The 22,301-nt window shown below is 33.3% G+C and overlaps 3 pseudogenes; 2 read left to right on the forward strand and 1 right to left on the reverse strand.

Moving 5' to 3' along the window:
• The window catches only part of LOC142643885 (uncharacterized), a 31,181-nt pseudogene that overhangs the window by 7,012 nt on the left and 1,868 nt on the right, over positions 1–22,301 (forward strand).
• On the forward strand, positions 5,336–15,816 carry LOC142642776 (uncharacterized; annotated as a pseudogene).
• Positions 16,753–20,705, reverse strand: LOC142642769 (putative disease resistance protein RGA3; annotated as a pseudogene).

Here is a 22,301-nt window from a genome sequence, read left to right on the forward strand (position 1 = left end):
TCTTAACTCAATCAAAAAGGGTTTTTTTTTTTTTTGGAAAAGAAAAAGAGTTTTTAACTAAATAGATTTACAAATATATTTTCATGAATATATAATTTAAATGCTCTTAAAGTTGATGAGTTATATAGGACAAAAAAAAATATTGAAAGAGAAAAATGAGACACTAGTTCTTTAAGTGTTTGTATAATTATTTATAATAAAAAAAATGAGGATGGCCATTAAGTAAAAAAAAATTTAACATAATGAAAATTTTTTGTTAATAATTTAAGGGAGGAGATGTACAGTAAGATATAATGTGGCCGCTCCCTTCCCTCTGACATTAACTTTGAAGGGGATAGTTGAATTTTAGGTAAAAATTAAGACTAATAATTTTTAATTAGTTTTAATTTTTAATATTATCATGCAAGTAAAACACTCCTAGAGAGTTAATTTCAGTATGTTTAATCCATTCAGCCACACTAAGAATTCCAGCCATACCAAAATGACAAATTAATTTTACACTCTTTGAAAAGCTAGGGCTTCCTCTTTGAGGAAACATATCAATAGATAGCCTTAGTATAGTAATGCATTCATCACATTAGGATACTCTATTTATTTGTCGAGTTGAATGCAAAACCATTATTCACTTAGTCAACAAGGAAAAATTATAATTTCACCCCACTGTGGTTTAGTTCTATTACAATTTAGTCCATGAAATTTCAATTCTTATATCTAACTCCCTCAAGTACGGATTAAAATTAATTTTTTAGGTTTATTTCAAAATTTTAAACAAAAAAAAAAACGTAGCTAATTTGTGGATAAACAATTTACCCCTTTTGGTTTGGCTCAATCACAATTTAGTTCTATAGGTTTTCTTAATTGTTACATTTTTGACCTTTAAGATTTGAACTAAAATAAAATAGCCCTTAGTGGATACTCTGGATAAAATACTAACCATTTTTTTTTTTTTTTTTACATAGAAATCAAATGGGACCAAATCCAAGTTATGGGGGAGGTCAACAATGATAAAACACTTTGCATGTATCAAAGTTCCAAGATATTGGCATAAATTTTTTTCATAATGTCTAGCTACTAAAAAAGAATTAAAAAAAAAAGAATCAAACTTCAATATCAACTAATCTTTTCAACTTTCTCAAAAAAAAAAAAAAAAAAAAACTGATCTTTTCAAAGAAACCAATCTAGAACCACGTACAACGTTAACATAACACTAACAAAGAAAATCTCAAGAGTGTTGTGGCATTGGGTATCGGCACAAGGGGCATAAGTGACTCATCTTCAACCACTTGAAGATACATTTTTCGTGATAGATATGCGAGCAAGGCATGCGAGTGACTTCTGAACCAATTCGAAACTCTTCCATGCAAATTGTACATTCTTGAATCCAGTTTGACCCTCCTTGAAACCTGACCTTCTCCAAAGCTCGAACGGAAGATTTCACCGCTGGAATGGGCTTAGATTCATAAGTTTCTATGGAGTGCAAAAGTACCGTATCAACATCCGCCTCATCCTCATTCCTTGAAAACACCAAATCATGATTCGTGGATATCTTTATTACGCGTTTCACCGTGTGCATTAGATCCACAACAATTGGCATCCTTGATCCCCTAGCCGATGCAACAACACTTGCTATTTTTTGTAACACAGGACAATGATATGTCTCTGGGATGCCCAAGTCGTGATACAAACAGAAGCGATCACCATTGTCACGCAACAACGCCTTATCTTCTTCGAACAACCAGGCGGATACCCTTTTACGAAATGTATTTTCGAAGGAAGCATGTGGTTCAGGACTGTCACCTTCGTAGAACTCCACTTTCCGTAGACTACGCAGTTGAAATTTGATGGGGAAGACATTCAACATCGTCGTCTGAGATGGTGGCTGCTGGTGGTTGCTGCTGGTTTGGCTTTGCTGCCATACCAAGAAATTAGTATGGTCGATGACGGAGTGGTTTCTGAGTAGAGACATGTTTGATAGTCGTAAGAGGATGCAAACAACAAAGAACTCTCTGAGAAAGAAACTGAGAGAGACTTTTGGAACGTAAGTCTAAGCCTATGTGTGTATATATAGTCCAGTTGGGATGCCAAATTAGTCTCGCAATAGAGTTCTTATTCCTATTAGATTTAGGACACAAATTAAATTACCATATAAAAAAAATATTGCAAATAATATGTTTCCTATTCCTCCTTTTTTTTTTTTTTTGAGAATCATGTTTCCTATTCCTCCTAGGTTGAGGAAACCAAATACGTCTAAACTTTTATAGGGAAAAAAAATTGCAATTGTTAGAAATATATTAGATATATTAATCTAATAGAATAGGCTCAAGCCTAATTTATTTGGATGCAAATTAAGTCTCTTACTTATACTATAAGTCTATTAACTATAGTTAGTGATTGGTTAGTTTAGGGTTTAACATACTATGTATGCAAATGTTAGATTCATTGTAATACATGATTTGTACTATATATACTCTTATATGATAAAAAATGCAGCCATTAACAGTTTCTTACGTGGACATAAGTCATCAAATTGTACCACATAATTTTGTGTTCTTGTGTTTTCTATTTTATATATTTTTCTGCTTCCGCATCTATTCTAGCATTTAACAGAAATTACACTAATGAGTGGTTTAACTTTTACTAACATCAATATTTAAATAAATCTTGATTATCATCATTAATTTGAGTATTAATTTTTTATTTATTTAAAATTTTGATAATGGTGAAACAAAATCTAATTTGCTTATTTTAAATATGTGATATGATTATTTTTGATTATGCAGAGTCAACAAATATTTAAAAATGGAAAAAATAATAGGGTAAACAAAAATCAAATGGAACCAAATAATATTGAATAACCCCTTCCTCCGTTAGTTATAATTTATGTCTTTTGACTATAGCATTATATTTATAGATTTATTTATACCTTTGATCTTCATAGTTCAAATTTATTTTCTATTTTCCTCTTTTCGGAAAGCATATTCTGAAATATGATAATTTCCTTTCGTCAGAGCAACAATGAGTTCTTCTCAAGATTTAAAAAAAAAATGTTCTAACTTTTTGTTTGAGAAGAATTAAATGTTCTAACTTAATAGTCTCGGATTGGGTGTAAACCATGGTTTTAATAGTCTTGGATTAATTGAAAAACTCTTCAATTAAAAATACTTCATTGAAACTTTTCAATGATTTGAATTAAAAGAAAAAAGTTTAGAAAAAGTTGTTATATGATTAAAAAACCTACTTCCTAAAACCGAATTACCCCAACAAGTGTTACAGCCGAACTTTGCGTTTCTAGCTATCTAGCATCTACCCAAAACCTCCCATTGGATAAGGGAGAAAGATTAAGGGTCCGTTTGGATTGATAGGGGAAGGAGAGGTAATAGAATAGAGTTAGATGAAAATAGACTAATTTTAGGCTAAATTTACTCTACTCTACTCTTCTTCCCTCCCCCTTAATCCAAACAGACTATAAATGTATTCACTTTCTTTAACATCCAATTGCCAAATAAGTAGATACTAATGCAAGACAAATAGACTAGGACGGCGTTTTTATTTGAGGAAAGAAATAAAAAATAGTCCAAGGTTACTTTTTAGATAATTTTTTTAGAAATAGGTTCAAGTTACACCTAGTGTAACTCTAAAGAGTTACACATTTTTTAAACCATTAGAATTAAATAGATTCAACGGTTAAAAAATGACTATAATTATTACAAATATTCTGATTAAAATTTAATTAATTACCCTCATTTATTACCTTCTAAACCTATCTTTAAACCCAAAAAAAGTTTGACTTTTGACTCTCTCTCTCTCTCTCTCTCTCTCTCTCTCTCTCTCTCTCTCTCTCATTGTTGTCTAAAAAGGATTCTGTTAGAGTGGTATGAGCGGCTTGAGTTTATCATTTTTGTTGATGATTGGAGAGCAATGATATTATAATCATACTATACTCATAATAGGTTGGTCGATGGTACAAAAATTCAACCAAGGGACCCAATGAATCAGAAGTTCCAATGAACAGAAATAAAGGTGACCTTGCCACTCTTTTTATATATGCAAGTGCAAGACCAATTGACAGTCCCCTTATTGCCTTATGATTGCACTGTTCTGATGATCATTGAATTACAGGCATTATGCCAATGAATTTGCAGCACAGTGGTCTGTGACGTGCCTCTATTTATCTCTTTAATTATACCATTTTGATGTTGTATTTTTGTTATTAGGAATCAAGTAAATAGATAAGGGTAGGATAGATTATTAGTTTAGGCTTTAAATCAAATTATTGGGGTGAAATATGGCCAGAGCACACTATATGATTCTGGCCAATACAATCAAGAAATTATGAGATTTAGGAGGATGGCACTTGGCAGTGACAGCTCAGATCTTGATGCATACAGTGGACCATACAATTCTAGAGAAATGCCAAAGCTTAAGGATGAATATTCAAGTTCTGAATAAAAAACTCGAGCCTTTAATGCACGTAGTGGTGAGCAACGATATGGCAGCACAAGAGAAGGCAGTGCCTGCCGGTTTTAACTACATGTGATTCCAAATGGTTTTCTACTGCACATTATTTGACCCATATAGGGCACTAGAAAAGGTAATATCTGCAAGAGAGGCCTTTTCAGAGTAGGGGAAGCTTAAACTGAGAGTAATACCCTGTGGAGGTGGTGGAGGAGAAAGAGAGGGAGAAACGCAGAGAGAGAGAGAGAGAGAGAAAAGCGTAAATGAGAGAGTCAGAAGTCAAACTTTTTTTGGGTATAAAAATAAGTTTAGAAAGTAATAAATGAGAGTAATTAATTAGATTCTAATCTAAATATTTGTAATAATTATAGTTTTTTTAAACCGTTGGATCTTATTAAATTCAATGATTTAAAAAAAGTACACAAGGTGTAACTTGAACCTAGCTTATTTTTTTAAAGTACAAAAACCTACTGTTGTTTCAAACTTTTTTTTTTTTAATTTATTATTTTTACATATTACATTCTTAAAGTTTGAGTTAATTTTATCTTCTAAAGTTTCAAAATTTTGTCTCCTCTACTAATATTACGTGGTTGGATTTGCTCCATACCATCTATGCATTGTGTCGGACTGTCCGTAAAGACCATCATGTGAGATAATTGGTCTAAAGAAATTATGACATGTCATTTTAGTTATATTTCCCATCTCAATTTAATAGTTTAATTTTCTTATGAAAAGTCTTTGAAATCTAAAAATTATAAAAAGTAATAGTAAAAAAACGAATCACCAACTAGAAAGCAACAGCTTCTCTTGAAGTACTAGGAAAAAAAATATATATATATTTTAAAATCTCTAATCATCTATCACCTTCCAAATAAAACCACTAAAATCAATCTAAAATTTAGAACAATTGAAATAAAATTATTGAGCATTAGAGCTCGTAAAGCAGGGCGTTACACTTCTCCTCCTCGATGTCCCTCAATACACTCTCCTCGGCATCGATACTCAGGTACTAATACCGTATTCTTCTTCTTCTTTCTTCTTCTACTTCTTTCTTCTGTTTGGTTGGGCCTGCTTTTAAGGGCATCAAGATGATTCCTCCTGCTTCTCATTTTCTTTACTATGCTTCATCCACCGGGTTAGGTTACTTTAATTGTCAGAAATCTATCTTTATGTTCTTCTAATTTATTTAGTTATTGTATTTTTATGCGATTTTTGTTTGTAGAGCAATTTTCTAATACTTGTTGCATATACGCAGAGATGGCAAGGATTTCTCACCAATTATTGGTTTCTTTATCGATGCTGCTCCTTCTGAGGTTTGAAATGCATTTACTTTATTTCCGCCTTTTGCTGCTTTAGTTTATAGTCTGTTCAATTTATTACAGTTGCCATCTATTTCTGTCTTAATGTCAATGCCATATTGGAAACAGATAGGACTCATATCCTAATTGTACACCAACCATTTGATGCATCCACGCTCCTAGATAGAGGATCTAGATCTTTTCCAATTTCATTAATAGCTTTGATGGAACCAGCGTTTGAATTGTAAAAATAAGAGGCCAACATGATTTAGTATACAAATAATTAGGTAAATCAGCCCATGTTATTAAATGTTCAAGAAAGATGAAGAGAGGGAAAAATTCTTTTTGACCCAGTTTGTATAAAATTGTGGCTGAGAGAATAAAATATAAACAAATAATTGACATCTTTACATTATCATTTTCGGCATAGATTTAACCAAAGGCCACTTCATATAGCCAATTTTCGTGTGTCAAGATTTGCAGAGAATGTGAAGTTAATTAACAATAAGTTATTTTCAAAAGAGCTGGAAGTTTGGCACCTGGAATGATTATTCTCATGTAAATGGCTGTAACAGGTAATTGTTCGTATGTGGGATCAACTACAGGAAAGATTGGTCAAATTATCGGAAGAAGAGGTTTGTAACCATTTTAGTTGCACATACCATTTATGTTTTTATTTTGGAACAGAGTCAGACTGATGTATTTTGCAACCCGCATGGATTTGAATTGTGGCCTCAAGTCTTGACATTAGTTAGCGAAATTGTGCCCTTTTAGGTTTTGGCAAAACAGAACTTGCTAACCTGCTGCATTTTGGAAGCGCTACCAAGCAAGAAAAATCAATCAAGCATCCATTTTCGGAAAACATGATTCTTTTCCCCTCTTTGCAATCAAATACTTATAAAGCTTTGCAATCTTGTAAGGAAATCAAAAGATGGTTTTATTTAAAAACATTTGAGCATTTCACCAAGTATGTCAGATGAATTATAAAGTTGACTTAAGAGTTAGTTGTCAACTAATTTTTCAATAGGGGTAGAGACAGGATGGTTACATCTGAAAACCAGACCAAGCTGATGTCAATTGATTGCTTAATGCAATTGCACTATTGGTTTTCTTCTTGTCTGATTTCCTTAAATTGGGTTTTAATCTGTTTTCTAAATCAGAGTTAACTTGAGCATTGACTGCCCAAAAACATATTATAACAAGTGTACAGTTAACAATGCGAGTTACAGTTGGTGGTGTTTCTGACATTTCTTTATCTTGTCATTTTATTGGAACATATTAGGTTATATGTCTTAATATAAATTCTAATATGTTTCTGACCTACTCTAACCATACAAAATATGTGGAGTGCCAAGAGCTTTGTAACTCAACTAGCTCTTCTTGGTAATTCCAACAGAGACATCCAGGATTCAAATCCCCCCTTCCCCATTGTAACTATCGAAAATACAAAAATTGTGTAGTATAGTGAGAATTCCAATTTGACAGAATACTTCCACATGGTTATGTTACCCTACTTAGTAGATCCTACTGTTCAAATTTATACAAGTGAATGTTCAATCCTCATAATATATTCTGTAGGAGATCACTTACAAGATTTAATGCTATTATGCCACTTAGTTTCACCAAGCTACCTGCTTTGAAGCTTGAAACTTTGCTTTTGTGAAGAATGCTGCTGAGTCTCTAAGGTCTAAATTTAAAAATCTTGTTGATCTGAAACAGAGTTTTTTTTTTTCTCTCTCTCACTTTTCCTTTTTTAAGGAAGAGAGATATTGTCAAGCAGTTAAAAGTTTGGAGTTTGACAGACAACTTGGTCCTTACAATCTAAACCCAGTATGGAGATTGGAAGCATTTATCAAATTACATTACAAAGAGCATTATTGAACGAATTGGTTAGTTCCAGCTAACTACACTTGGGGATCTTAATACTGCAATCTATTATGAGTTTCTTTACCATTGTCGCTTGTGTTTGATTAATTAACTATTTTCCATCTGCATATATGTTTCTTTTTCAATCAATTTTAGTTTTTTTTTTTTTTCTCTGTTCATGTTGTTTGATATTTAGATGCTTCTTGCTCACTGATTTTCTGTTCTAGTTATGTTTCTTTTGAAAAATAGATAAAACAGATTTGGACTAGACTTTGAAGTTGGAAAATGGTAGACTGTGAGATGGACTGGCACTGGAAAATGGTGGACATTAGTCTCATAATTATCTAACCAAGGCTGGGAAACCATGTAACAGTAGAAAGCTTTAACGATTCAGAGTAATGTCATGCTATGGGATACATGTTATGTCTATAGATGTGTGCAATTTTCTCATCGATTTCATTTTGTGTGGAGGAATTATCATCAAAGAAGAGATTATTGACCATTTCTTAGAAGGAGTTCTAATTTTCAATACAAGGTTTATTGTAGATACCCTACAGAGTGAGAGGCAAAGGTATTCTGTCTTTGTGTTCAAGAATAGGGTGGAGGATGAGATTGGACTCACTGGGTGTGTGTGCAGGAATGAAGAAATATGAGGTTGTGGTCATTTTGGTGAGTGGATATTTTGTCGGTTTCACTATTGTCAGGAAAATATATACTAGGGACATGGTCCCTAAGCTCCTCAAAGATTACATTTAAGCAGTAGAATTTGGTACTACTCTAATTTTGTCCTTTAAAAATAATATCATGGCCTACCAAGCTTTATGCAATTTATCTGCGCCATCATACTTTTAAACAGTTCTACTCCTTTTGGAGGCCCCCTTGAGAGGATTCCATTGTCCTTCCCTCTGAGTGTATCTTAGGTACAAACGTGTTTAGGTTATGTTGATTTTAGATTTAAAAGATATTTTGTAGATATAACGTGCATTGATAAATTAACTCTTGTTTTAAAAGCTCAAGGGTGAATTTGTCATTTAACCATTATTCTAGTAAACATCAACTTTCAAATTTGTCTAACTTAACTCTTACATCATATGAACTTAGACACTAATCACTCAAAATATCCATTGATTCTTTATTTTCTATGCCTTAAAGTGGGACTAAAAATGTGTGATGGGCTTTTTGAAATGAGTCTTCTTACAGCTGAGGATTTGGTGTTGTGGGAAAAAATTTATTGTTTGTTGGTGTGACGTGTGTTTGAGGGATGTAGAATTATTCTTGAACTGCCCACTAAAAAAGACATTTGATCCTTTGATTTTTCCTTATTTTATATTTATTGGTTTTTGCCTAAATTTTCAGGTAGAACTTATCGTGGCTTGTTGGGAATGTAAGCTTGGGTGGAGCATTTCTTTAGTAAGATAAATGGCTCGTGCCACTCAGAAACTTCTTTAATCATTTTTGTTGTTTATGCTGCACCTAATGGCTACCACTATATCATTGTTTTATTTGGTTTAGATCATGAATTCTATTTTATTCTTATTTTATCTTTTTTTTATCTCAGTTATCTTCAGATATCTTGATTCTTAGTTTACTTTGAATTATGGTTTATAATTGAAACTAAGGCTTGGTTGTTGTTTGAATTTATGGTTTGCGTTTTCTGATTGTCAATTCTGCATAAACTTTGAAATTTAAATGATTCATTCAACATGCAGAACCCATTGGAGGAGAGATCACTGTTGCATGTGAATCCGGGATGGTTACAAACACTCCAAAAACAGAAATGGAGAAAGCACTAGATGGGCAGATGAAGTCTAGTAAGTTCTTAACATCAGTGGACAATTCTCAGAGCAGAGGGTGTTACTATACATCAATTCCCCATGTTATCAAACAATAAGGAATACATGGGCAAGAACTTACTTCCTTGAATATTGACAAGGTAAGAGATCTTAGAGACCTAGACATTACCTCAACATATTTTTCTACCATTTAGCATTTGCTGATTTGGGTTTTAAATCCACTGATCTGTTCGGACACAATTGTTAGAAAGTTTGCTGATAAAGGATTATGGAGGTTCTGAAGATGTACTTCTTGGAGAGCTGCAATTTGCATTTATTGCATTTTTGGTATGTGTAGACCTTTATAAAACTTTCTTTATGTTGAACTTGCTGTTAGGTTTTATGACATCTGAAAATTCGGTAGATGGGACAATCACTTGTAGGATTTCTACAGTGGAAAGCTTTGGTTAACCTTTTATTTGGATGTATTGAGGCTGTAAGTATTCATTTGGCTAATAGTTTTCCATTGATTTGTTGATCAATTTGTGAGATTGAATTTGTTCTGACTGTCCTAATGTTGTGAGTAAACTTGAAAGGTGTAGGCATATTGGGTCCTTTTGTGCGACATGTCATCTTCTGCTTTCATAGCTTTGGTTTAAAGAAAGATGCAGAAGATGATGTGATGATTCTCTCCAGTGCCAAAAAATTGACTTAATCTTTTCGGTATAATTGACAACATTTCCCTGAAATACACACAATTGTCATTGTTTTCATTGATCTCAGAACTTCATTTTCAAAAACATGTGTGGAATATTAATTGATTTAAAAATACCTCAAATCCATGTAGTTTCTTGTTACTTTGTGTAGGAATTCTAAGGCACTTTATGCTCTAGGGCCAAAGTTGTGGTTTTGATGATGCAAATTGCCAAATTTCCTCAACTTTTGTCATTCACTTGAACAAATGTGGTTGGAACGCAAACCTTTTCTTTTAAATGATCTATCATACAAAAGACTTTTCTTAAAAGTTTCAGAACATCATTTTCTTTTGATATTTGGACTTTATGTCATTTCAGTGCTTTTATATCATGGGACATCAATCTATTTGAAGGTTTTGCGAAGCAGGACCACAACCAGAGATTAATTCAATATTTACTTTTGGATTTTCATTGTATTACTCTGTATTCTAAGTTTTTATTTATTTAGTTTGAGTTATGATAGAGATTAAATTTCATATTCTTAGGTAGGGATTAGTTTAGCATTTGGATTAGTATTTGAGTACGGTTAGGATTCATTTCTTGGATGTTTGTCTTTATCTCTTATTTTTCTGAAATCTCTATAAAAGCTCTAGATGATTTATTTTGTAGGCAGACTATTGAGACTTGATTAATGATATTTATTCGTGCAAATTGCATCTGTGTTTGGTGTGTGATTCCAAACAAACCTTAGGTGGTGAAGCCTAGGCTGTCTTGCATAATTTTGCCTTTTGATATTGCAAACAGCATTATAGTAATTGCGGCATTGGTCAATGAATAGTGACACCATCATTGTTAGAATTAGAACGGCATAATCTTTGTTGGAGGTGACTCAAACATATTCATTGATGCTATGTTGTGGAAGTTTTTAATATCTATTTATTGTAGAAAATTTTACTTGTTTCTAAATTAATTCATGGGTGATATCATGGTTGTATGTAGCTATATAGTTAACATATTATTATGATATTGTTTGGAGTACTATGTGGTTTATATTTAATAATTTTATTTTAATTTTTTAGATGATGGGAGGATTTTATATTTGTTAAAATGTATGTCTGAAAGTTTATATTCTTAGCAGCCTTTTCGTACAAGGACTCAACTATTCACAAAGGTAATGCTCTTTTCTTATTTATTTATTTTAAAAAAAAATATTATTATTATTTTTGGTAAATAAAAGGGAAATTGGTTAAATTATTATTATTATTATTTTGGTAATTAAAAGGAAATTTTTTTTTTTAAAATTTTTTGATAATTCGATAGTTACAATGGGGGAAGGGGATTTGAACATTGGATGTTTTTATTTAAAACACCAAGAGGTGTTAGTTGAGCTCTAAGATTTTTGGCTATTTTACTATCTGATTAAATGTGCGGAGCAATGGTAGCTTGGGCAGGGGCGGTTCTACATGTTGTTCAAGGGGTATTGGGAAGAAAAATTATCTATATACTTTTACTAGTTTAATTTAATCTGAAAATACTTTTGCACACCTTGACTTAAATCTTGCACGCCTGTGGCTTGGAACACCCTGGTCACATATTAGCCCAACCCAAAACCAAACAACAACATAGATATGACCATCCCCAAACCAAACAACATAGATCATAGATCTCTCTCTCTTTGATCTGATCTAATCATTGAACTTAGTCTCATGAATCTTATCTCTCTTCTCTATTTGTCTTAGTCTCTGTCTCTAAGAGTAAAGAGCGAGTGTTTGTGAGTATCTCTCTTTTTATCATAAATTTTTATTATATATGTGAGTGTGTTTGATATTGATTGTGTGCATTATTTTTCCAATTATTTTTTTATTGTTATAATGTTTCTTGTGTAAATTGTGGTTTGTGAATATTTGCGTGTATAGTATAAATATGATATAACTTTTTATAATTTAATAATTAGGAAATACTAAGTATTTGTTACATGTGTGTATGTATTGTTATAGTTATTATGTTATAATAAGTTTTTATTATAAAGTTACATTCAAGAAAAAAATAGTAGAGTTAGTGATTGACTGATTGTTCATGCATTTGATTTGTCAAGTAGACACTTAGTGTATTATTTATGTATAGATGAATGTGCTTGAGTGGGTCTACAACTAATAAAGTGTCAATGGGTTGAGTTTTGTTATTTAATTAAAAATATTTTTATAAAAACAATGACAAATAGATAATGACAACTGCATACAAATAAAAACATTATACAAACTTGTCACACTTACCCACATTGACAATAGATAATGACAATTGATTGTAAAACCCGTAGAAGGAAATTGTAAAACTTCATGTGCGTGTTTATTTATTTATTTTTTTTGTGTCGATAATTCAATATATTCAAGTTCTCTTTTTATAAAATTTTCTTTTCAATTTAAATTTTTTAATGACCCCTTGAAAAAAAAATTCCTAGAGTTGCCATTAAGCTTAGGATGTAACTGTTGAGGCATATCCAAGACGCAAATCAACCCTACAAGGTCTTTGGCCCTTTGCCAACTATTTTCTTTTTGTGATTTTGTTTTTCATTTCATCATTGTACTCAATGTGGGGCCATTTGTTTGGATGACAATAGGACCTTGTTACTTCGTTAATAATAACATCGATACGCTAAATAAGAAAGGATAAGGTTGTTTGATAGTCTGGCCTAATTTTCAAAAGCCTAATCAGTTTCAGTTTGCCCTCTGTTATATGTTTGTGCTATCAAAAGTTTTTATTTTAGTTACTTCTTTGAAGTCCTCTTCTTGCTGAAGGTTTTATTTCTTATGTAGTCCCTTATAAATTGAAGTATTTAACTATGATATTGGGCATGTAATAAGCTTCATTGGTTTATCAGGTTGTGACTATATTTGCAACATCTGTAGTTAACTTGCATAGAATTTCCTAGTATGTTTGATTTGCCAAACTAAAATTTTTGATGTATTGATATTTGGGAGTAGGGTGATTTGAACTCTGGATGTCTTGGTTGGAAACACTAATAAGTGCCAACTAATAAGCTACATGGCTCTTGGCAATTCGCCAAATTAAAATTGCATTTTCTTTCTTCATTTAATACTGATTAACACTCAATAAATGTAATTGTCCTATTTTCGCTGTTAGTTTTATATAGAGCTCTGACAACTTATATAATTCTATGCAGTTCATTAAGGTTATCTACTATCAACTGAAATTTGGGCTTGAGAAAGATCATACAGATACCAGTGGTGCAGCAACCGGGGTATCCGCTCTATTGGATGATTCATGGTTATCTGCTGATAGCTTTTTGCACCATCTTTGCAAGGTACCTCTTTGAGGTTACTAAGTCATTGTTTAAATGCATGATTGTGCTACCATGCTTAACGGGCATTTTTGCAAATTTACAATTTCCCTTGTTGATATAACTCTTATTGGCAAGTCAGATTTCAAGGCTTTCATTGATCGAGTGAACTATTTACCTACTCACCAACATTTATCGGTCAATTTGAGCAACTTGCTTAAAAAGCAATAAAAATCATTGCTTAGTCAGTTTTAATCGCGTTGATTGAATTATGTTTCCATCGTAACATTTTTACTTGTTAAAGAAGAATTGGTAAGTTCATCACAGATTGTTGACTAATTGCTGAATGGAATTGCAGGAGTTCTTTTCATTGATGCTAGATGCCTCATCTGTTGATGGACATCTGCTGTCTTGGGTAGGAACACTAATCCTGCTTCTTCGTGTTCATCATGTTTGATTCTCTGTTGGTTTGGAGGTTGGAGCTTGGGGCAACTTGCTTGGCTTTCATTTTCTCTTCATACACTTTCCTTTTAGGCATTAGCAATTGATTCTCTGTTTTGGTCTGCATAAGATTATGGATTATCAACTCTGCAAATTAGATGTTGTGTATTTATTACTTTAACTGGTTATATATAGATACATGTATATAACATATAAATCTGCCTATACAAAAAATTCTTGTCAAGGAAATTTGCTTCATTAATAAAACCAGGCATTATTTCGTTCACATTATTTACAATTACAAAAAAAAAAAAACACATAAATCTCTCGTTAATTCCAACTCAATCATTTATGATTTTGATTTTGAATGTTTAATCTTTGTCTTTACCAGCTACAAGTTCATATCTCTAGTGTCATTTGATTCATTTCATACTGGGTAGCTAGATCTTAATACATTTATGGAATATTGAAAATTTAAGTATGTTTTAAGATGATATCTTGCAAATTGAAGTATGCATTTTTTGATTTCCTTGAATAAGGATGTTTACTTTCTTGTTTTTAATAGATAGAGACAACTCACGTATTTTTATAGGATTGAATCAATGACCACAGCCTTTATGCTTTATGGTGGGAGACATACAATCAATTCTAAACTACCATCTACACTTTGTGAGTTTGGGGTCGCTGTCCATCGACAATGAGAATTTGTAATTTACACCCTCAAATATGAAATCAATGTCAAAGCGCCCCTTCCATCGTGGTCTGTCTCATTTTCGCTATTAATCCACTCAAATATGACATCATTACAAGGTGGTTGCAGTGATTTACCCTGGGTTAGCCTTTAAGTTTGTGGTTAGGCTGGCCATACACAGTGGTGATTTGGCGGCTCTGAGGTGTTTGGGCAATGGAGCTTGTATGGGTTGATTTTTGGGTTTGGGTTAATTTCTTCTCTTTTTATTCAAAAGGACGTAATTTTTTGGTGGGTTAGCGGCAAGACTGAAAAGACGTCGGGGGACAAAATGATAGCAACCCGAGACTTAAAGGGTGTAAATCATATTTTAGTCTAGAATCAAATTATGGTGGATACCTTGGAAAATAGTTGATTTGTCTTGGTTTTAGATGACTGATAGCCCGATATGAATTTGTGATATCAATGCCATACCTTTAATGGCTAGTGATGGCTGAAATGCACGACATGAAGGCCAATAATGGTCAATATTTGCCATCTGGTATAAAGGCCAATAGTTGTCAATATTTTGATATTTTTCAACAGTCAATGGTAGCTTCAGCTGGTTCTGGTAAAATTGTGTTTGTGACTCCCAATGTTATGTAAGGGCGATTACACTCAATTTGAGCCATATTAGTTTTAATGCATTTTGACACTTCGGTTGAAGTCATTTGGTCCATAGCCCATAGGAAAGGAGTTTGTTGAGCCTTCACTTGAGTGAAACTTCCCGTAAGGGAATGTTAACCTTTCACTTCATTGCAAGTAGTTGCTTTCTGCTACTTACGACAATTTGTAATGTCCTCTCTTTTTATTATTATAGACGAGGAAACTTAAAGAGCTACTTGAGAACATTCTAGGGTGGGAGTTTCACTAAACAAAGGTGCTTGATGGAATATACTTTGAAGAAGATGATGAGGTTAGTGTGTATCCATATTAAAAATTTGATCTATGAACTTTCTCGCTCATGATCTCATCTTTGCTCATTGTTCAACTTTGCAGTTTGCTCCGGTAGTAGAGATGTTGGATGACCCAAGTTGTAACTAACTTCGGCAATTGAAGATAGGGATTGTGGTCCTCCATCCCATTACTGTAAACACACTTTAGTGATACTTAACTTGGTTTACAATATTTCACTTTCTTGCCAATTTTTATGGCAAATTCTTTTCAGTTTTCACTAGTGCAGAAGATATAAATATTTTTGTATATTATGATAAAAAATACTTGGTAATTGACTTTTTAGAATAATGGTTATGTTAATTTCTCCCACTAGTTATCAGCTTAAGATTTTGGCATAAATTGGTAATTGATTATGGTATTAATCACTTATTGAGGGAAAGTCTAGGCTCACACATAAGGAGGCAATAGAATAATGGTTAAATTATTAAATTTTCTATTTCTTTTTCAATTTAAAGATGTGCAACGTTCAAGCTTTTTAGGGCGATTTTGCATTGCTAATGTTCAGGATTTTCTTAAGACATGATTCCATAATGATTTTTATTTGCCAAGAACCTTATAGCTTAATGGATATCTTCTAGTGTTTTTAATAAAAATATTTAGGGCTCAAATTCCTCCTCCCATTGTAATTATTGAATTATCAAAAGTGAATTAGTTATTATTTATTTGGTAATGTAGAGCTTTTAGAAGGGAGGGAATGGTTGTACGAGAATTAAAAATAATAAAAGAAAAAGAAAATAATTGTTATCTTAAGTGATAGTTCAATTGTTATGGCATTATTTTGTGCTCCGTACATGTGGTTCAAATCTTATTTTTCATACTCCCACTATTTATCATCTAAACAAAAGAAGTATAGAAAAAATTAGTATGACTGAACTGATGACAAGGTTGACTTATAGGGTTTTTTGGCCCATTTTTTGCTCTATATATGGAATGGAAAATGCTGCTTCTAATTATGCATCTCAAGTTTGAGTTAGTGGTTCTGGACAAGAGGCTTGTTGCTTTGCTAAGAGAGTTGCAACTCTTTTTTGCTTGCTTTGCATGTGTTTTCGCTAGTTTATGAGCTACTTGACTTGTTTGTAATTGTGTTTTGTTTTGAGAAATTTTCTTGCTTATTTAGAAAGAAAAAAAAAAAAATCCTTTCTTTTCTTGTTTTGAGAAAAAAAATATATATATATATATATATATATATATATATATATATATATATATTATATATATATATATATATATAACAGTGGAACATATTGGATTGTCCATAGCAATTTTAAAATACAACAAATATACAAATAGTAATGAAAAGTGAGTCACAAAATTGAATTGAACCTTTATTTTTGGGAGAAAAAGAGAAGAAAATCTGAATTTCAACAGCAAGCAAAGATTGAAGGTAATGTACCATTGCACTGTCCACCGAAGGCATAATGGGTTTAGTTTACTGCAAGCATACATTAGAGTAATGCACATATTAATATCCATATTAAAATCCAAATACAATTTGATAAGATAAGAAATGTTAAAAAAAACCCATTAAAAAAAAAAGGGGGGGGGGGGGGGGGGGGTGAAAGCTACCTTTATAAATAAACTTTTTTTTTGGAAGCGTGTTAACATTGCCATCTCAGCGTTGACCAACTTAACAACATTTCAATTTTCGTAGCGATCCCCAACCCGTCGATGATGATGTCTCTGGAAAAGAACGGATGTAAATGTCGGGGATGTGAGATATTTTATGCCAATCCTCTCCACTGTCTTTCTTGCACCGCTTCTCCAGATGTGGACATCGCCCGATTTCCAATCTTTTGAGTGCCGTAAGATTCTGTAGCTCGTCTGGTATTGACATTAGATTAGGGCAGTTCCAAATTCCCAAATCTGAAAGCGATGTGAGGAAACCAATCTGCTTCGGCAGAGAAGATAAGTCTTCACAATTCCGAATGCGCAAAATACGGAGAGCAGTTAGATGTTGAATACCCTCTGGCAATGAAATTAACTTAGGACAGCTGTCAATATATAAATCCTCAAGTGCAATTAAATATTGAATTCCCTCAGACAATGAGCAGAATTTGTTGCAGTAACGAATGTATAAACTCCGTAGTGAAGATAAGCCCTGCAAACCATTCATTGGTAAGGACAAAAGATTATTACAGTTCTGTATGTACAGTTCCCGTAATGAATGTAAGTTCTGGAGTCCTTCTGGAAGACTTTCGATCTTGTCACAATTTTGAAGACGAAATTCATTCAATGCAGAAAGATTATCCAACTGATTAGTCAGTGACATGAGATTGGGCATTTTGTAAATCTCCAACCTTTCAAGCATCTTATGATTTTGCAACAGTCCATCTGGAAGAACTGTCAATTCATCATCCATGTCTCCAATCACAAGGGAAGAAAGTGAAGTGAGATTCATCACTGACCTAATTAACATTGCATTGTTGCTTCTCATAGTCAAATTTGTAATGGAAGGAATAATAGGAATTTCAACTAACTTTGGGCAATGCGTGATATCTAATGTGCTTAGGCAGGGAAAACTTTCTCCTCCAGTCATTGTTCTCCATTCCTCCAAATCATGCATATTATGGAGCCTAAATTCCTTCAATGAGGGGAATGAATTTACACCGTCTCCATGGAACTCATTGCCAATATATTTCACAGCATGCCAGTCGGTTATAACAAGAACCTTAAGGAATGATAATTTGCCAAGAGGTGGCAAATGTTCACATCTTTCCCAACAATCTAGCACAATCTTAACCAAATCACAAAGAACTGAACCTTGAATCCATGTTGGAATTTTTGAACCATGATAGTTGTATATGGACAGTTCTTTCAGATTTGAATGAGGTTGGAGACCATCAAGAACATCTTCAACATGGTCCAGTACATGGCTTTTATTGTCTCTCTGCCAAACCAAACTTAGCGAATGAAGATTTTGTTTTCCGATCAAATTTGCATTTTTGGCCTCCACTGAATTTCTGACATTATCAAGTTCCTTTATTGTCAACTTGTTTCGAAGGTTTAGACCTTCCAGCTCACTTGCTTGATAACCTTTTTCCTTGCCAACAATGAAGAAGCTCAAATATTGGAGGCAACTTAATTGCCCCATTCCTTCAGGCAAACGAGTAAGAGAATCACAACCATCAATGCCAAGATACATAAGGTTTTTCATGCACTTCATACCTTTGGGTAACTTACGAAGAAATGCACAATAATCTAGTTTCAACGTTTGCAAGTTCAAGAGGCAGGTTGTTGATTCAGGTAAAACTGTGATTTTAGAGCCAGCCATGTAAAGATACCTTAAATGTTTTAAATTGTTGATTGATCTTGGTACTTCATGAACGATAGATCTAAAATCCAATACCCGAAGATACTTTTGTTTCAAGAAGAATGGCAGAGAAGCAGATTCACCATCAAATGCATCAATGCATGAGCGTAGAGATCGAACTTTACATAGGTCCTCATTCAAAGAAATGGCTTGCGATGATTTCAGGTTGAAAGACATGTGAATAATCCTGCCCGCAACCTTCACATCTTTACCGGATTCCACTGCAAGGCATTCATGCCTCATAATAGATTGAGCAAGGTCATGCATGAGGTCATGCATTTTACACGTTATATAGCCGGGATATACCTCCTTGACGTCTTGAAAGAAAGACCTCCATACTAATTCATTGAAGATATCAACACCAAAATCATACAAATCTGATGGTTCTTTGAAGGGGATAAAACCATTAGCCATCCATAGTTGTATTAACTTATCCATCTGAAGGTTGTGATCCTTGGGGTATACACAACAAAAAGCAAAACATTGCCTTAGATGCGGGGGTAGATGGTGATAACTCAACCTAAGTGCCAACAAGATGGAATCCTCACCTGTTGGTAAATCCCAAATTTGACTTTCTTTCACAGATAACCACTCAATCTTTCTACTTTTTAAGGACATGAGGCTTCCAAGAGCCTTTATAGCTAGAGGCACGCCTCCGCACTTTTTCACTATTTCCTTACCAATTGATTCCAGTTCTGTTTTCATTTCTACCCTTCCCATCCCAAATGCACGTCCTTTAAATAAGGACCAAGAATCATCATCTGACAAGAATCCAATGTGGTGTATAGGAAGTACTGTGGCCATCATTCGTGCAATTGTTTCAATCCTGGTTGTCACTATAACCATACTACCTTTCATCCCACACATCAGTGAATGTTTTAGACGGTCCCATTCCTCATGGTTCTCGTTCCAGACATCATCTAAGACAATTAAAAATCTTCTCCCACGCAATTTTTCCTGCAAGCATTGCTGTAATGGATCCAACTCTGAAAGACTACATGCACTACCATCGTTAAAGCTTCTATGATTGCCTTTACTAACCTTCTTATATGGAAATCATCTGATACACACACCCAAATTCTCAATTCAAAATGGTTCTTCACCCTTGCATCATTGTAGACTAACTGTGCAAGCGTTGTTTTACCCAAGCCCCCCATGCCCCATACAGCATAAATGGCCAGATTATCTTGATCGTTAGACACATTAGTGAGCAACACTTCAATGATCTTTTCTTTTTCCTCATCTCTTCCATAAATCTTACTTTCATTCACAAGTGAGTCAGTTTGTCTTTTTTCTACATCAAAAGCTTCCATGTTTATTTCTCCCTCTCCCAAGTGAAAAGATCTCTCCCCAGAAATGACATCCAGTCTATCCCTCACATTCTTCAATTTACGTGCCATTTTCATGCGAAATATAAGTCTATTTGGAAGAGAAAAGAATCTACTTACTTGGCTTGTCGCACCTTTCTCTCTCTCCACCTTTCGCATTAGAGCTTCAGTTGCAAACTCGTCCAGAACATTATCCGCGTCACGAGCTACATCTTTGAGCTTTCCCAGCCAATCCATGATAACTCCATTGTTCCACTGCTTCTCCTCTGCATATTTGACAGTGGATCGGATGGCAGACATCGTGCTATTAAGATTGTCAAGCTCAGCTCCCAAGCCCCAAGCAACTCCAAATTCTTGAAGCGCAGAAGTATTCAAGTTCCCCACCACAGTGCTCACCAAGGCAGAAAGAAGTAAGTCCGCCATATGATCTCTCTTTGACTCACTCTAGGAATAAATTGCTATAGGAATACAGGATAGTTGAAGAGAAGTGAATTGCCAGAAGGGAAATGCCTAATCAGCTAGTATTTTGCTTCAAGGCCTAATTTACCTGTGTCTTTCTACTTTTGGCTCCACTAGGCGTGCACTTGAGTTGACTTAGCATATTCTCTTTTGGATGGTATATTCCTAGTGGGATTTTAATTAATTTTTACATCTTTCTTTTTGAAAAAAAAAAAAAAAAAAAAAAAAAAAAACTTTAGCAAGCATTGGTTAGTGATTTTCACATCTGGCTCCACACGGTTACAGAATTGGTAGCAAGCACTACTACGAACACTAGACATGGTTGCAATACAATACAATAAGGATATGACAGTATTACATTATTTTTATTTTTATTTTTTTATACTGAGAATATAAAGATATACTAAAGTTTAAAAAAATATTTCTAAAATTAATATTGTGGGGGTTGAGTCAACCTTGGTTGGACTAGACTAATGTCACAATTAATTTTTATGTGGGAACGAATGGATAACTCACATTGAAAAATCCAAAGAGACCAAAGTCAGAAACAAGATGTTTGAGATGATATAAGACCCAAAAATACTCACATATAAGACCAAACATTATCTCATTCAAATTTTTTACAATTACAAAAATTGTTGAACCCCTGCTATGTTGCTTTGCTTTACTCTCTTTAGGAAAAAAAAAAAAAAAACAGAAATCTCACGTTAATTCAAAGTTTCCAACTCAATCAATTATGATTTTGATTTTGAATGTTTAATTTTTGTCTCTTACCAGTTACAAGTTCATATCTCTAGTGTCATTTGGTTCATTTCATACTAGATGGCTAGATTTTAATACATTTCTAGAATATTGAAAATTGAAGTATTTGATTCATTTCATACTAGATAGCTTGATTCATTTTATTTCATCTCATTTTGGCTATTAATCCACTCAAATATGACATCATTACAGGGTGGTTGCAGCGATTTCGCCTGGGTTTGCCGTTAAGTTTGTGGTTAGGCTGGCATACACGGTGGTGATTTGGTGGCTTTGAGGTGGTTGGGCAATGGTGCTTGGATGGGTTGATTTTTGGATTCAGTTAGAGTTCAGGTTAATTTCTTCTGGTTTTATAATTTCATAGGATAACATGCAACATATAAAGAAAATAAAATTAAAAATATAAAAAATTAAAATATAACTAAATCAAATTAATCTAAAGTAAAGTTAAACATAAACATTCATCAATCTAAAGAATTAAATATTCATCAAAAGAAAGAATATATATAGAGAGAGTATTTACGTTTTTCTATGAACAAAATATAAATTGAATGTAATAAAAAATAAATAGATGGAGAGAACTTACATATTTTTCCATCTTTCTTTCCTTGTCACTTTAGCAAGCATTAATTAGTGATTTTCAAATCTGGCTCCACACAGTTTTGACTAAACCATCCATTAGTGGATTCCACATCTACTCCAGCTCATTTGATTGCTCCTTTGTTACTTTATATCCCAATAATTTCTTTGAAGGATCAATCAACTACTCCACCAATTCTGTCACATTGGGGTCGGTGACAGTGACACTGTCATATTACTTTCTCTTTACCCCGTGGCAGTATTGTAACTTTTTTCTTTTGAGTTGTTATCCACATGACATGAATATCAAGTGGAAGTAATGAATACTCCGGTCTAAAAGAGCTTTAATCAACTAGG

This window comes from Castanea sativa, chromosome 7, assembly GCF_040712315.1.
Source record: "Castanea sativa cultivar Marrone di Chiusa Pesio chromosome 7, ASM4071231v1".
Classification (NCBI taxonomy): domain Eukaryota; kingdom Viridiplantae; phylum Streptophyta; class Magnoliopsida; order Fagales; family Fagaceae; genus Castanea; species Castanea sativa.